This window comes from Microcaecilia unicolor, chromosome 2 (assembly GCF_901765095.1).
Source record: "Microcaecilia unicolor chromosome 2, aMicUni1.1, whole genome shotgun sequence".
Classification (NCBI taxonomy): domain Eukaryota; kingdom Metazoa; phylum Chordata; class Amphibia; order Gymnophiona; family Siphonopidae; genus Microcaecilia; species Microcaecilia unicolor.
In genome coordinates, this window is record NC_044032.1 from 457,461,751 (window position 1) to 457,477,721 (window position 15,971).

Consider the following 15,971-nt stretch of genomic DNA (forward strand, 5'->3'; position numbering starts at 1 on the left):
TTTCCAAAATGGCAATGACTTCTTACTACATGATGAGGTTAGTATTCAAAAACAACAACAACACTGAGCAATTAGCCAGGTAACACTGCTAACCAGCCATTGTAAAACCAGCTAGGTTAAGGGTGGTCCAGGGTCAGAATTTAGGCAGAGACACTACTTATCCAGTTTGCAAAAAAGGCTGTTCTAATTTTATCTGCCAAGTTAACTGAGCAGAGGTCTGAATATTGGCTGGTGCCCATGTAACTTCTGGGATGCCACAGTAACCCAGATATTCAATGTTGGGAGCTCGATATGCCTAGGCATTGAGGGGCCCTTTTACAAAGGTGCGGTAGGCTCTACGCACATGCAGCATTTGCCAAAATGAGACTACCATCAGGCTAGCATGCGCCCCTGGTGGTAGTTTTGGATTTGGCATGCACCCATACAACTGGGACAAATTATTTTTTTTATTTCCTATTGCACACAGCATTTCCAGCATCAATCAGCAGTTGGCGCATACCGACCGGTCACCATTTGTATAGTGTATGAGCCCTTACCGCTAGATCAATGGGTGGCATTAAGGGCTCAGGCAGTAAATAGGCGGGCGCTGATTTCAATTTTACCGCAGGTCCTTTTCCTAGCCCATTGAAAAAAAGCCCTTTTCCCCAGACATGGTCAAAATTGGCCCGGCACGTGCCAAAAACACACGCCCACATTACCACTTTTGTCATGACTTAGTAAAAGGACCCCTCAATATCCATGGCTAATTCAGCATGCGGCTGTGAGTGGCTTACAAATGGATCTGGGATCCATGCCAAAATTTGGATTTGGGTGACCTATACAGAATCTGGGGATAAGCACCTAAATTAGGTTCATAAATTGTGGCAGATAAATGGCATTCCTAAATTTAAGAGCATAAGTTTTAAGCTCCTAAACGTAGATGAAATTTTAGCTGAAAACTTAAGCCAATATTCAGGCACAGCAGTCAGTGTTTTCTTTTTTTTTTTGAGTTCTGCTCCACAATAAAAAAAATCAAATCAAAACAAAAAGCATATATACTCAGCTTCATTACACACATAGTCAGCGGCACTAAATATATGTGTAGATTGCTGACCACTGGAAAATATGGGGGTCAATGTTCAAACTGCAGTTATATTCAAACAACAGTTATACACTTTCTGTCATGATAAGCATATAATTGCTGACTTATCTTCAATATCTGGGGGATTTATATGCATAGTGCGCTCTCTCTCTCTCTCTCTCTGTATATATATATATATATATATACAGTGGGGGAAATAAGTATTTGATCCCTTGCTGATTTTGTAAGTTTGCCCACTGACAAAGACATGAGCAGCCCATAATTGAAGGGTAGGTTATTGGTAACAGTGAGAGATAGCACATCACAAATTAAATCCGGAAAATCACATTGTGGAAAGTATATGAATTTATTTGCATTCTGCAGAGGGAAATAAGTATTTGATCCCCCACCAACCAGTAAGAGATCTGGCCCCTACAGACCAGGTAGATGCTCCAAATCAACTCGTTACCTGCATGACAGACAGCTGTCGGCAATGGTCACCTGTATGAAAGACACCTGTCCACAGACTCAGTGAATCAGTCAGACTCTAACCTCTACAAAATGGCCAAGAGCAAGGAGCTGTCTAAGGATGTCAGGGACAAGATCATACACCTGCACAAGGCTGGAATGGGCTACAAAACCATCAGTAAGACGCTGGGCGAGAAGGAGACAACTGTTGGTGCCATAGTAAGAAAATGGAAGAAGTACAAAATGACTATCAATCGACAAAGATCTGGGGCTCCACGCAAAATCTCACCTCGTGGGGTATCCTTGATCATGAGGAAGGTTAGAAATCAGCCTACAACTACAAGGGGGGAACTTGTCAATGATCTCAAGGCAGCTGGGACCACTGTCACCACGAAAACCATTGGTAACACATTACGACATAACGGATTGCAATCCTGCAGTGCCCGCAAGGTCCCCCTGCTCCGGAAGGCACATGTGACGGCCCGTCTGAAGTTTGCCAGTGAACACCTGGATGATGCCGAGAGTGATTGGGAGAAGGTGCTGTGGTCAGATGAGACAAAAATTGAGCTCTTTGGCATGAACTCAACTCGCCGTGTTTGGAGGAAGAGAAATGCTGCCTATGACCCAAAGAACACCGTCCCCACTGTCAAGCATGGAGGTGGAAATGTTATGTTTTGGGGGTGTTTCTCTGCTAAGGGCACAGGACTACTTCACCGCATCAATGGGAGAATGGATGGGGCCATGTACCGTACAATTCTGAGTGACAACCTCCTTCCCTCCGCCAGGGCCTTAAAAATGGGTCGTGGCTGGGTCTTCCAGCACGACAATGACCCAAAACATACAGCCAAGGCAACAAAGGAGTGGCTCAGGAAGAAGCACATTAGGGTCATGGAGTGGCCTAGCCAGTCACCAGACCTTAATCCCATTGAAAACTTATGGAGGGAGCTGAAGCTGCGAGTTGCCAAGCGACAGCCCAGAACTCTTAATGATTTAGAGATGATCTGCAAAGAGGAGTGGACCAAAATTCCTCCTGACATGTGTGCAAACCTCATCATCAACTACAGAAGACGTCTGACCGCTGTGCTTGCCAACAAGGGTTTTGCCACCAAGTATTAGGTCTTGTTTGCCAGAGGGATTAAATACTTATTTCCCTCTGCAGAATGCAAATAAATTCATATACTTTCCACAATGTGATTTTCCGGATTTAATTTGTGATGTGCTATCTCTCACTGTTACCAATAACCTACCCTTCAATTATGGGCTGCTCATGTCTTTGTCAGTGGGCAAACTTACAAAATCAGCAAGGGATCAAATACTTATTTCCCCCACTGTATATATATATATATGGCACCTTAAATTCTGCACGGAAATCAAAGCATATTCTACAACAATGCGCGTAGCTTAATTGGTGGACTAGCTAATCATTATTCTAATTGGATGCTATCAAGCGATCCTGAATATTTTTCACTGTGGCTTGATCTTTTCCCAATTTTGTTATCCTTTTCCCTTTCCTGGTAACTGTGGTTCATCAATCTATCCCTCAATAAAACCCAACACTTTATATCTTTATTATATTATGATATATTGCATTTTTAAGTTTAACCCTATATAACTTCTGTTGTTTTGAAAGTATGGGTTGGCATGTTGTTATATTGAAAGCCTAAATGAAGTCAGCTCCTTTTGGCAACCATTCCTACTGATTTTAGACTTTATTGTTGAATGGATGCAGAGCTTGTCTGCTAACAGAAAGGCAAGTAATTTAAAAAGTTCCTTTGATGACAGACTAATTAGATCAACATGGGAAAACTGTAATCATACCATAGGTCAGGAAGAGTTCTTTAGTGGAAATTACTGTATTGCATACTTTATGGACTAGATAACTCAATCACTCAGATATTTTCATCTGATCCCAACATTTCTTCTTAACTTCCTCTTTAAGGATTCCTTCTTTTGTCACTTAGCTCTGAGTAAGAAGCAATTATGTGCAACTTCCAGGATTTTCTTCACTACATCTTTCATTTCCAATTGGAGATCAGGAACTTTATGATATCCTGTGGCAATCTGCTCATCACTGATCACTTGCTGAGCACCAATTTGACTAGGGAGCATCTATAGTTTATTTATTTATTTGTTACATTTGTATCTCACATTTTCCCACCTATTTGCAGGCTCAATGTGGCTTACATATTACCGGAGAGGCATTTGCAGACTCCGGTGTGAACAAATACAATGTGATGTGTTAAGATAAAGTTCAAGTATCATTGCCATATTAAGGAATTGTACAACAGTAGAGTTGAGTTATATTCATACGTACTTTAGTTTTGTTGTGTTGCGGAGATCAGGTATTTAAGTTGGATCGGTAGGGTAAGCTTTTTTAAACAGGTTGGTCTTCAGTGATTTCTGGAAGTTTAGGTGATCGAACATCATTTTCAGGGCTTTTGGTAGTGCATTCCACAGTTGCGTACTTATGTAGGAGAAACTGGATGCATAGGTTGATTTGCACTGAGGCCCCCCTTTACTGCAGCAGGTAAAAGGCAGTTTTTTTTTTTTTTTTAAAGAGATGGCCATGTGGCAAGTGAAGCACTTGCAGCATGGCATATCGGGGGGGAGGGGGCACTTACCTTCACCCATTGAGGTGGTGGTAAGGGCTCCCGTGCTAACCCAGCGGTAACTGGGCAGCGAGTGGCACTGCCTAATTACCACCAGGCCAACCCCGGCGCTATAACAATAAACATTTTTTGTAGAGCCAGAAATTACGCGCGCTGGGAATGTAAACTACTGCTGGGCTGCTGCGGTAGCTCGGCGATACTTCTGGTTTAGCGAGCGGTAAGACAACTTTGGGCTTACTGACACTTAGTAAAATCCCCCTACAGGTAGGTATGTATTTATTTATTTATAATGACATTTATATCCCACATTACCCTAACAGACTTCACGTTCAATATAGCTTACAATCCAGACAATTTAGTACATATATATTATAACTATAAATCTTCTGATAAAGGAAAAATGTTGAGTAAATCTTCTACATACGGCCATACAAAACTTTACAAAAATAAGTTTATGAATTATTTTGCAAGGTTGTATTGTGTAACAAACATCAAATTATAAGTAGTAATACAGGATAAAGGGCCCTGTTTACTAAGCTGTGCTATAGGCACGCTAGCATTTTTAGCATGAGCTAAAAATTAGCATGCACTAATGCTAGAGACACCCATAGGAATATATGGGTGTCTCTAGCATTAGCATGCACTAATTTTTAGTGTGCACTAAAAATGCTAGCGCACCTTTGTAAACAGGGCCCCATATGACTTCATTAGACTTCTTTGACGTGATTTTGTGCAATGTGCCATTATGTGATATCCTATGTGAGTCATCAATTTACTTCAGTTTAATGTAAAAAGATATCAATATTCAGTGGGTCCTGCTTAGAACAGCTGATTTTCCTTGACCTCGGGCCCTGAAGATCTATTTCTCTTTTGTACAGGAGTTTCAACATAAAACTTTACTGAAGCATTTGATCAAAATATATCATGTGGCATTTTATACTGTTCTCTCATTTAGCATCCATAATGCAAACAAAAAGTATAAATTAGTGAATCTGTGATTTTTAAATCTGTCCTTTGTAGTCTTGTCTGTCTGTTTTGGACTTGAAGCTGCTCTGGGCTAACTGGATAAATTCTTCCTTGCTTATAAAGATTCCTCAGAACCTGTTATCTAGAATGGTCTTCAAGTGTAAAGGGTATAACAAGGCTATACCCTTAATGATCGAACTTCAATGGCTTCCAATAAAAGCAAGACTAATTTTTTAAAATTTCTTGTTTTATTTTTAAATCTTTTCATGGTCAAGTGCCCGAGCATTTGTGTACTATGCTAAACAGACTATCATTAGCTCATACTTTTCGCTCTTATGATCTATCAAAGGGGTTCTCTATAAGAAACATTTAAACACATTTTTGATTATGTAAAATTTTCATTTTTTAAATATATTCTAACTATGGATACTGTTATACCCATAGTTGTTTTGGCTTCTTTAATGTATACCACGTAGGGCTTTTTTTGTTTGTTTTTTGGAATAGGCAGCTAATAAAAACCTAGATTAGATTAGATCCACTGCTTGATCTTTATTTCGAATTTCATATTGTCATTAATTTTTCCAGTCTGGTGGAACAGATTGCAGTCCTACAAGATGGTCCATTAGTTATAATGGGGGAAGGGGAGAGAATTCAACTGTGTCACAGATAGAGAGCTTAAGAGAGTAGCAAAGGTACACCCTTTTATAAACATGTCAAGATGGTGTCCATCATTCTACCCAGGCTTAGGTTTGCTTACTTTCAAGAAAATCACCACAAACCAGCCATGGTCTGAACATAGATTTACTACAATTGCACTTCTGGCAGGTAATCACAAGTAATCACTGCTACAACCACGGTGGCAAGTAATCCATAAAATTCAGGGAATATGAATTAAACTGTCCAGTTTACAGACTTGCTTCAACCAACATCTCCCCTTCCGTTTCAGTGACCTCATCTGCTCAGGGCATTCTTGGCAGCTTTCTTGGTCAGTGTATGTTTCCCACCCTGTTTCTGGCAGATAGCTGCCTTAAAACAGCTGTATTACATGTAAAGCATGTTTTATATGTGGAAAATGGCAATTATAAAATTGCCTGGATGAACATGGGTATAAGTGTGCATGCTGATAAGAGCACGTGTATGTTTATACAATCCATACACTGATGCTCCCAGAGGCAGTATTTGGATGGAGCTTGGACACAGTTGTGAGTTATTTACATATTTTTTTTAAAATTATCTTTATTAAAGAGAAAAAAAACAGCAACAGAACAACATAACCAGCTCCAAACACAATACAGGAACATTCCCCAGCCCCCCTTTCTCACCCAGTCACGGTCAGAAACATAGCCAAGCATCAATATCAGATCCACTTTTGGCCAAATGCCCATTATTTCCAGGTCTCAAGTGCCAGAGGTAATAGGCTCTCAAGTCACATTAACAATTCAAAACCGAACATCCTTGTAAGTGTATTTCTGATTGTGAATAAAGATTCTCTGCTAAATTCTAATTGTTGTTATCTGCTTACTTTTAAATTATTACAGGAATACAAGGGTGGCCTTGATGTGGTATCTCTTCCTGAGGAGATGAATATAACAGATTCTCATGCAGGTAACCCTCATGGCTTTTTTTTTCCTTCTGGGTCATTAAAGCAGAAAATCTTGAAAGCATATTTTAAGAAGTGAGATTACTTGTATTGTGGAATAAAATTACAGGTTTTCTCAGATGTGGTGAGGGTGACACAGTTAAGGAGGATATCTTTTTTTTTTCCTTAAAATTTAAGGTTTTGGCTTTAGAAATAATGTTTTATGTGAGATTTCCTTGTAAACGTTTAGTTACCTATCACTTTTATGGATCTGGCTAATCTGGAGAAATTTATTTTGTCTTAAACTTCATGAGTTTAACTAGTTTTTGACATAAGCTATTAGGGGTTTAGGGAGCCTTTTACTAAGGAGTGTTTGCGTTTTTAACTAGTGCTAAAAATCAGCTGGTGCTGAATGCTGAGATACCTATTATATTCCTATGGGTGTCTCAGCATTTAGTACCAGCTGATTTTTAGTATGAGCTAAAAATGTTAGCACACCTTAGTAAAAGACCCCCTTAAAGAGGGATTTATTAATTATCTAGCCATATAGAATAATGAGGGTTTGTTAATTTTTCTTTAATATAAGCCTCTTTCTCTCCATAATGTAGGCTTCATGTAGAGTTGGAATTTTTATTTCTTTTTGGATAATTGTGACACATTCCTTAGGTTTTTTTGTTTGCTTGTTGTGAGCTAATATATTTCAATAAATAGAAAAAATATGTGTTTATGCACAAAGTATATGTACGTAGTTGCACCTGCCTTAGACTAGAGCAAGAGTAAATTTGTGCAAGACCATGTGTGCACTACTGCAGATAATTTTAGGAGCCTATTTTACAAAGGCACATAGGTGTCTATGTTGTTTTTATAAAATAGGTGCTTTTCTAATAGAAATTTTTATAGTTTCCTTAGAAAGGGCCCCTTTTACTAAATAGCACTAGCGATTCTCAGAGGTCCTTTTACAAAGGCACGCTAGAGTTTTTAGCATGCGCTAAAAATAAGCATGCACTAAACATTAGAGACACCCATATATTTCTATATATATTCAGTAAAGTGTCACACTGGGGATTCAGATCTGAAGGATAAAATATATTAAATTTTAAAAAATAGCCTCAGTATAACAGGGAGCCTGACTTGTTATGCTCCACTCTAAATATTACCATCACAGGCTTCTACCACCTTCCGAAAAAAAAAACACAGAGAAAAACTCCCAGAATATTTCAAAAATTCTAAAGAACTGAGGCTATTTTTTTAAAATTTAATATATTTTATCCTTCAGATCTGAATCCCCAGTGTGACACTATATTGGAGTGATGTGTTTGATAGTTTCTTTGTTATAACTACACACTCGTTGCAGATTGTTTATTTGTGTATATATTCAGTAAACAATCCAGCACACATTACTGAAATAAAAGTCCAGCAAGGAATACTCCAAGATATTAAAATTAATATTGAAAAGTGCTTAACATTATAGAATAAGATATTATGCCATTAATCAGATGATAAATTTTATATTCTTCTACAGATAGGAGGAGAGAGATTGATATGCCTACTTAAATTGTGCTCTCTGGCCCAACTGCTGACAATCTGCGACACTTAACGGGCAGCGCCACTGAATATTGGCACAGGGTTTTATGCCAAGCTGCAAAGAAATATTATAGGGTTGGATTGATGGAGGAGCTGGCAGTTATGCAGGTGCTGGCAACATTTAGTGCCAGCTCCTTGCTTTCAAGTAGTCCTAAATTTACCTGTTTAGTATGCAGGTGCCAGCCATTAATATTGGCTAGCACCCACAAAACTTCCTGGTTCCAGCCTAAGTGCCAATCTCCCTTCCCTCCTTCCCATCCCCAAAGCATATGCAAACCTCCTCAAAAGCCTATCAAGACCCCCTCTCCCTCCCTCCGCTGATCTGGCAAGAGACCCCCCTCCCAGCCACATATACTCTCCTCAACCCCCCTTGGATAGGTTTCTTCTCATTTGCCACGCGGGAATCCCTTTACACACTTAACTGCCTGTATTCAATAACACAAGCTTGCAATTTTACATGCTAAACACAAAAATGTATGCACAAGATTACAAAATTAGGGGATTAATGTATTAGAAATTAGGCAGAGATTGGCATTTCATCATGAGCAACTGTCAAATTTGTTGATGTGGGCTCAACACATTGTCGCATACTGTATTGCTGTACAATCTGACATCCCTTAACACAGCCAGACTAGTAATTAGAAACAATTAACTGTACTGCAAGAACAGTTTTTATATGTTCCTAATACTGAGATGAAAACAGCACCAACAGGTGTCACCAAAGAACCATCTCATCATTGCACGAAAGAATTATAAAAGAAAACAAGTCATTACATGTCAACTCAAACAAACTGATTCAAAAACAATGTGATTCACAAAAAAGTGAATGAATCACACATCTCAATTAGATGATCCAGGCGCTATACTTGGAGTATATCAATCATAGGCATTAAAGTCCCCAACTAGAACCATATTTTGCAGCAAGCGGCTTCCCAGATTATTGAAAAGTTTTAGACTTCAGAGTAGCTCCAACTCAAAATGTCTTTCTCCTCAAGGCACACAGACCAAAGGGGCCCTTTTATAGAGTGGCAGTAAGTCCAAAGTGGGCTTACCACTCGCTATTCCGAGATTTCTGCTGGCCCAACGCAGCTGCCCGGCGGTAATTCTGGGTCAAGCGTGGGACAAAAAAAGCCAGGAATGGTTAGTGTGGCAGCAACATAGCGGTAATCGGACTTTGCCATGTGCTGCCCGGTTACTGCCGGGTTGCAGTAGGAACCCTTACTGCCACCTCAATGGGTGGCAGTAAGGGCTCCCCGCCACATAGCCATGCGGTATGAGTTTTCTTATCGCATTTTGTTTTGGGGGCTTTTTCCCCACTGCAGTAAAAAGGGACCTGGCACTTGGGGAAAAACAGCACCCATCGCTACCACAGGGCCCTTTTTCCTGCAACTTGGTCAAAGGACCCCAAACTGTTGATTAAAAAGAAAACCATTCTAAATAATGACAGTATTAGTATCTCCTCAACAGCTTTTAATTAACATGGCCCTGACTTCTTCAAGCCCTTCTATCCCAGCAGTGCCTCATTTTATCACTGTGGATCCAGCACAGCCAGTTACCAAGGTTTTCTCCCCATTTGCTCCCAGCCTGATGGCCCCAAACAGGTTTTTTTTTTTTTCACTTTTCCTGATGGTTCATGCATTGTAATGCCACAAAAGGAGGAGAAGTCACATTTACAAGCACATTTCCTCACATGTTTCTGTGTATTTCCCAGGCCAATAGACACTGGATATGTTTATACTGGATATTAAGAAAGTTTAATGTTTCACTTCTTTTCACTCAAATGTAGAGGTAAGAGAAGAGAGTAAATGAAGGCAAGAAAGAGAACACAATTTAAAGTAAATTCACATGATAGCATTGGTGGAAGGGCAAGATAGTTTGGGAAGAAGTTACCAGTGAATAAAGCAGAGAGTTTTCTCTAACCCTAATTAAGGTAAAAGACAGTTCATTTGTAAAAAGAAGGATCCTTTCACTAAATGGAGCCAGTTTTTATCTGCTAACTACCCTTTATGGTTTTCTTTCTCTATTCTTGTCCATAGGTATTCAGTTACCTTTCCTTTTTAAAATGGGCCTAACAGAACACAATGAGTCAAGTCAGAAAGAAGCACACAGTTATAGTTCTTAGCTTCTTAAAGCATTAATTGGCCTTCATAGATATACATAGGGATTGATGTCAGTGCAAAAGGAAGAAGGAGGCTAACTTACCTTCATCCAGCTGACATGGTGAAAGGAGAATAGAGAGTTCTAGAACAGCAGAAAATGTCCAGGAGTGCATGTTTAGAATGATTTGTCTTTTCTGTCAGTAAGGATCCTCAAACAGTGGAAGAAAGAAGTTATCCCTGGGGATGGAAGGGATTTACTGCCAGAACCAAGACATGGCCTGGCACTGAATTTCTGGGGCTAATTCTGTATAAATGTGTTCTGTCCACATTAGCTTTAAAATAAACATTGACTGAATTTATTTATGTATTTATTTGGATTTATTTGTCGCTTTTTTGAAGGAATTCACTCAAGACGGTGTGTATCTGCTGAACTATTATCTGTCTACTTCTTAAGAAATCGAACTTAGATAATTCTCTGCATTTGAATTACAGACCTGTTTCAAACATTCCCTTTATTTTCAAAATTCTGGAAAAGGCAGTGTTCGCTCAGCTTCTGCAACATGTGAAACACTCAAACATTTTTCAGCCATATCAATCAGAATTCTGCCTAGTGCACAGCACTGAAACTCTGATTACAAGCTTACTCAGTTTATCAATAGAAATCAAACAAAATAAAACATGGAAAAGAAAATAAGATGATACCTTTTTTATTGGACATAACTTAATACATTTCTTGATTAGCTTTCGAAGGTTGCCCTTTTTTTATTTCCGATCTGAGGAAGAAGGGCAACCTTCGAAAGCTAATCAAGAAATGTATTAAGTTATGCCCAATAAAAAAGGTATCATCTTATTTTCTTTTCCATGTTTTATTTTGTTTGATTTCTATTGATAACCTTAAGAGTGGACTAACACGGCTACCACACTCCTAGGCTTACTCAGTAAAATTCATAGTATACTTGATGAAGGTCAAATAGCATTAGTGGTCTCACTTGACCTAACATCAAAGTTTGACCTGGTAGATTATTCACTGCTTCTTGAGTGATTATCTGACTATGGCCTTGCAGACACAGTACTCCACTGTACTCCGCTGCAAGGAGAAGAATCCAGGAAGAACTGGGCCACTCTGACTCAGAAGGCACTGATTATCCCTCACCACGTATTGGTAACACAGTCTGTTGCTGCCACAAAGTTCATAAACAATAGTTCTGTTCTCAAATATAAACAACTGGTTAGGCTAAAAAGCTTTAGAGGTTTAGACTGTTCTTCATCATGGGAAATTATATAAATAAATCTTAAAAGAATACCTATTTTATGTTTATATTTTAAAAGGGTATAAGTGGATAAAGAGCTTTACAAATGTCGGATTATATTGACTGAATTTATATTGCTACAGGAGCCTTTACCACTGACACAGTAGAACGAAACACGACGTCATGTTGGGAGGGACCCAGACTTTATGACTAAGAATATGCTGCTCAGATAAGTCAAGTTGCTGTTTTTTATAAATATATTAATTTTTCCAAATAAACTGAATTGATTGCAATTAAATTGTTAAAAAATCAGATCTATGAGGAAATACACCGGCCAATATTCAACATGATTTAACCTTCTGGAAATGGCCACCGACTTGTTAAATTGCTTGTTCTCGGCTATTCGGTCATTTTCAGCTGCACTTTACCGGTTATCTTTGCTAAAAAATGACCAGTTGGCGCTGAGCTCAAAAGCGGCTAGCTTGTGGGCATTCCAGGAGTGAAGTCAGGTTAAGTACCAATATTCAGCGTTTCACTATATATAAATAAGCTGCTTAAATCAGACCACATAAATAGCAGTCATATCTTTAAGTGGTTTGGCTTGTGAAGGCAAAAGCTGAATATTGACTTATCTGGCTAAGTGTTAGTCAACTCAAAAGAAAAAATGGACATTCAATGCCAAAACCTGAACAGGGCCCAGCAGCAAAACACTCGACACCACCAGCTGAATATCGGAGAGGTGGTATTTTATTTCATGCCTGACTGAGTGGCTGATTTCACCTTATGATCTGACAGACACATCAGATTGATTCAGTGAAAGGTCTTACAAGAATATAAATAGTGTTCATTTCACTTAAGATATTATTCATACACCATGTAGTATTGTGAAATACAGTTGATTTTGGATTATCAGGACAGTTGGGGCAGCCATTTATTTGGCCTGGGAGAACAAAAACAAAGGACAATTATAAGGGGGAAAGTTTTCACTTATTTGGGGCACCACACCATGTAATTGAGCTAGTACTGTCCACAGAACATCATTGATGCATCATGTTCCAATCAAGTATACATGGGCAGCTGCATTCGCGTACATGGGCTACTGCGGGGTGTGTTGGGGTAGATAGTAGGCATATTCTCTGCTAATCAGTTTGTGGAACTACATCGCCGCATGCTATTTGATTAGTACATGATCTACAAAATAGGTGTCGGTAAGTGCTCACACGCTAATGGACACATGCTAATGGGAAAATTAGTGCGTGGCCATCAATTCAAAAAATAGAAAAAGCAGCCATTTACCTATTCAGTAAAAATGATCTTAAACTAATGATAAAGGCTGATCAATGAACCTACCATAAGCCCAAACTTAAATAACCTACATAGAACAGCAGTAAGAGAACTTATGTGCAAACTCTTCTATTTTTATTTTCAAGGACTTCAGCAAAGGGTCTATCACAACTCTCCCAAATCATTACTGGTCCACATTTTAAAACGTTTTTTTGCATATTCCTCAGAACTGAATATTTTGCATCATCATAAGAACTGAGGGCCCTTTTACTAAGGTGCGTAGACACTTATGCACGCCCAATGTGCGCCAAATTAAAATTACCACCCAGCTATCACGTACCCTGGGCGGTAATCCCATTTTTGATGTGTACCCAAAACATGGTGGCACCTATGAAGTTTCTGAAAACATTTATGAAAATCCAAGCAGTGCCGAGGCATGTTTTAACAATATAGGTGCAAGCATTAACCACTTCTATGGCCAGAGTAAGTGCTTGAACCTAAATTATACACATGTATTTTGCCTGTTACATTAGCATTCTAGAAATGAAAATAGGCACCTACTTTTCGTTATGGCTCAGATAACATATAGGTACCCTCTAGACACCTAAATATAAGTGCACTGTTATAGGATTGACCTCCACATGTCTAAAGGAAGGCACTAGAGAATCTTCACCTCTCTTTCCCCCCCTCTATCCATACACAGTCAAGAAAGCCTGGAAGTGGGAGAAACCTTCCCGGGAACAGGAAGATTGTTGAGTTGCAGGCAGAAATCAGATGTAGGTTAACTGTTGCTCAAGTTACTCCTAGGTGAGAGTAAGACTTGGCCTCAGAAAAAGTAACATGATCAGGTCTATTCTCACTGAACCTTATTCTGCAGAGTAAAAGAAATCCTGACAACAGAAGATCAGCTGAGACAGAAGCAAGCAGATAAAGATACCATTCTAAGGCAAACAAAACACTAAGGGAGGAGATAAGCCTGCCAAAATGTAGCTTGAAATCTGAGTAAAAGAAGAGGGCACAGAGGTCCCATTAGAGCTTAATTTCTGAAGGGGATAGAGTTAGACTTTGGTTGGCTGCAGCTGCTGGATGAAGAGGCCATTATTCCTGAAGGTAAGATGGATGTTTTGGAGATTTGAGTCTGGTCAAACATATTTCACTGGCCAATCTGAGTTCAACTCGAAGTGGGCTGCAGCCTGCTTTGGATCTCATGGGAGTGCTTTATATAGCACAAAGTTCAGAGGGCTATCCAGTCATGTTGTTCTGAAAGAAAAACAAGAACAGCCTTAAAAAGAGCAGCAGTGGGATGCATGAATAAGGCTTTCTATTTTGTTATAGTACGAGTACAGTAATATGCCGTACCTCAGTTATGTTTTAATAGATCCTTTTGAAGAGCTTATTATTCTAAAAACTGACATTTTGGGACACACTTATGAAAATCCAAAGGATACCATGGACCTTCCAAGCAGAGTCAATTGCAATGTAACCCAGAGCCAGTACAGCAGTCCACTCGGAGAAGAACTATGTATGCTGTGATATCCCCCTTCTCACTCAGGGTGACCTGGTTCTCAATATGCAAATCATATGCAGATTAGTGTGCTACCCCTTCTCACTCAGGGTGTGTAAAAAGTGCTTCACTTGCACTACAGTTTGATAGTAATTTATAAAGCATTTTCTGTGTGAAAACCCAGTGGCACACATGTAACGAATAGACACATAGAAAGATAGGGCCTACTTTTATGCAGTATAAGGGCAATTATATAACAAATTGCTTACATCTTCATGCCCTGTGTGCTCAAATGTACCAAATACTGACATTTAGGAGTCTAAGAGGGGCATTTTCGATATGATATCTAAGTCCGATTTTGTACGTTTTACACAAAATGGTCAAAATCCGAATAGGAAAGAAGATTATTTTTGAAAAAAGAAAAATTTCTATTTGAAAATACTGTTTTGAACAAGGTTTTGTCCTTTGGAAGTTTTGTTTTTTGGTCCTTTTTTTTTTAAATAACCCAAATAAGTGCAAAATGTAGAGATTCATGCCATTGATATGTAGGAGGAGCCATCATTTTTAGTAGACTGGTCCCCCAGATATCCCAGGAAAACAATGGGGTACCCTAGAGGGCACTTCTGTACACTTCATGAAAATGCTCCCAGGTACACATCTCATCTTTTATCTCTTATCTTGTCCCCTAAGCCCTCCAAAACCCACCCAAAACACACTGTCTCTCACTGTACACCACTACAATAGTCCTTTTGGGTGAAGGGGGCACCTATACGTTGGTACAGTAGGGTTTTGGTGACTTGGGAGGGGTCACAGTTTCTACCACAAGTGTGACAGGTAGAGGGAGATAGGGACCTGGGTCCCCCATTGTGCACTGCACTGACCACTATACTACTTCAGGGACCTGCATGCTGCACTAATATATCTGACTTTAACATCTGAGGCTGTCATAGAGGCTGGTAAGTCATATTTGTATTCATATTTTGGGGCAGTGAGAGGGGGTCATTGACTATTGGGAGATCACCCCTGATTCCCTCCAGTGGTCATTTAGGGTACCTTTTTGTGCCTTATTCATTCTGAAAACAGGTCTAGACCAAAATGTCTTGGTTTTAGCCCTGGCTGTTTTTGTTTTGTTCCATTACAGCTGTAAATTGTCCAAGTGTTATGTACACCCTAATCCCGCCTTCAAAATGCCCCTGACATGCCCCCTTGTGATTTGGATGCACTGCAGACAAATTGCATAGATAAATGTCTGCAAAATAGGTTTTGCAAATACCAATTTAGATGCTTTTAGAAGAAAAACATCCAAATGGTGCTTTATGACACTTTTTGGATGTTTTTCTCTTTCAAAAATGAGCCCCTAAGTGTCATTTGGGCACCTAAGAGGTATTCTATAAATAGGCACTCAAATGGCATAATACATATTTGCAAGAGGGGCATTCACATGTGAAAAGCATGGGCAGGACAAAGACTGGGCAGAGAATATACTGTAAGTTACCCATGTGACTGCTATATCTATGAGCCTAAACATACACCCACCAATATTCATCCAGTCGCAGGCAGCACAGTCA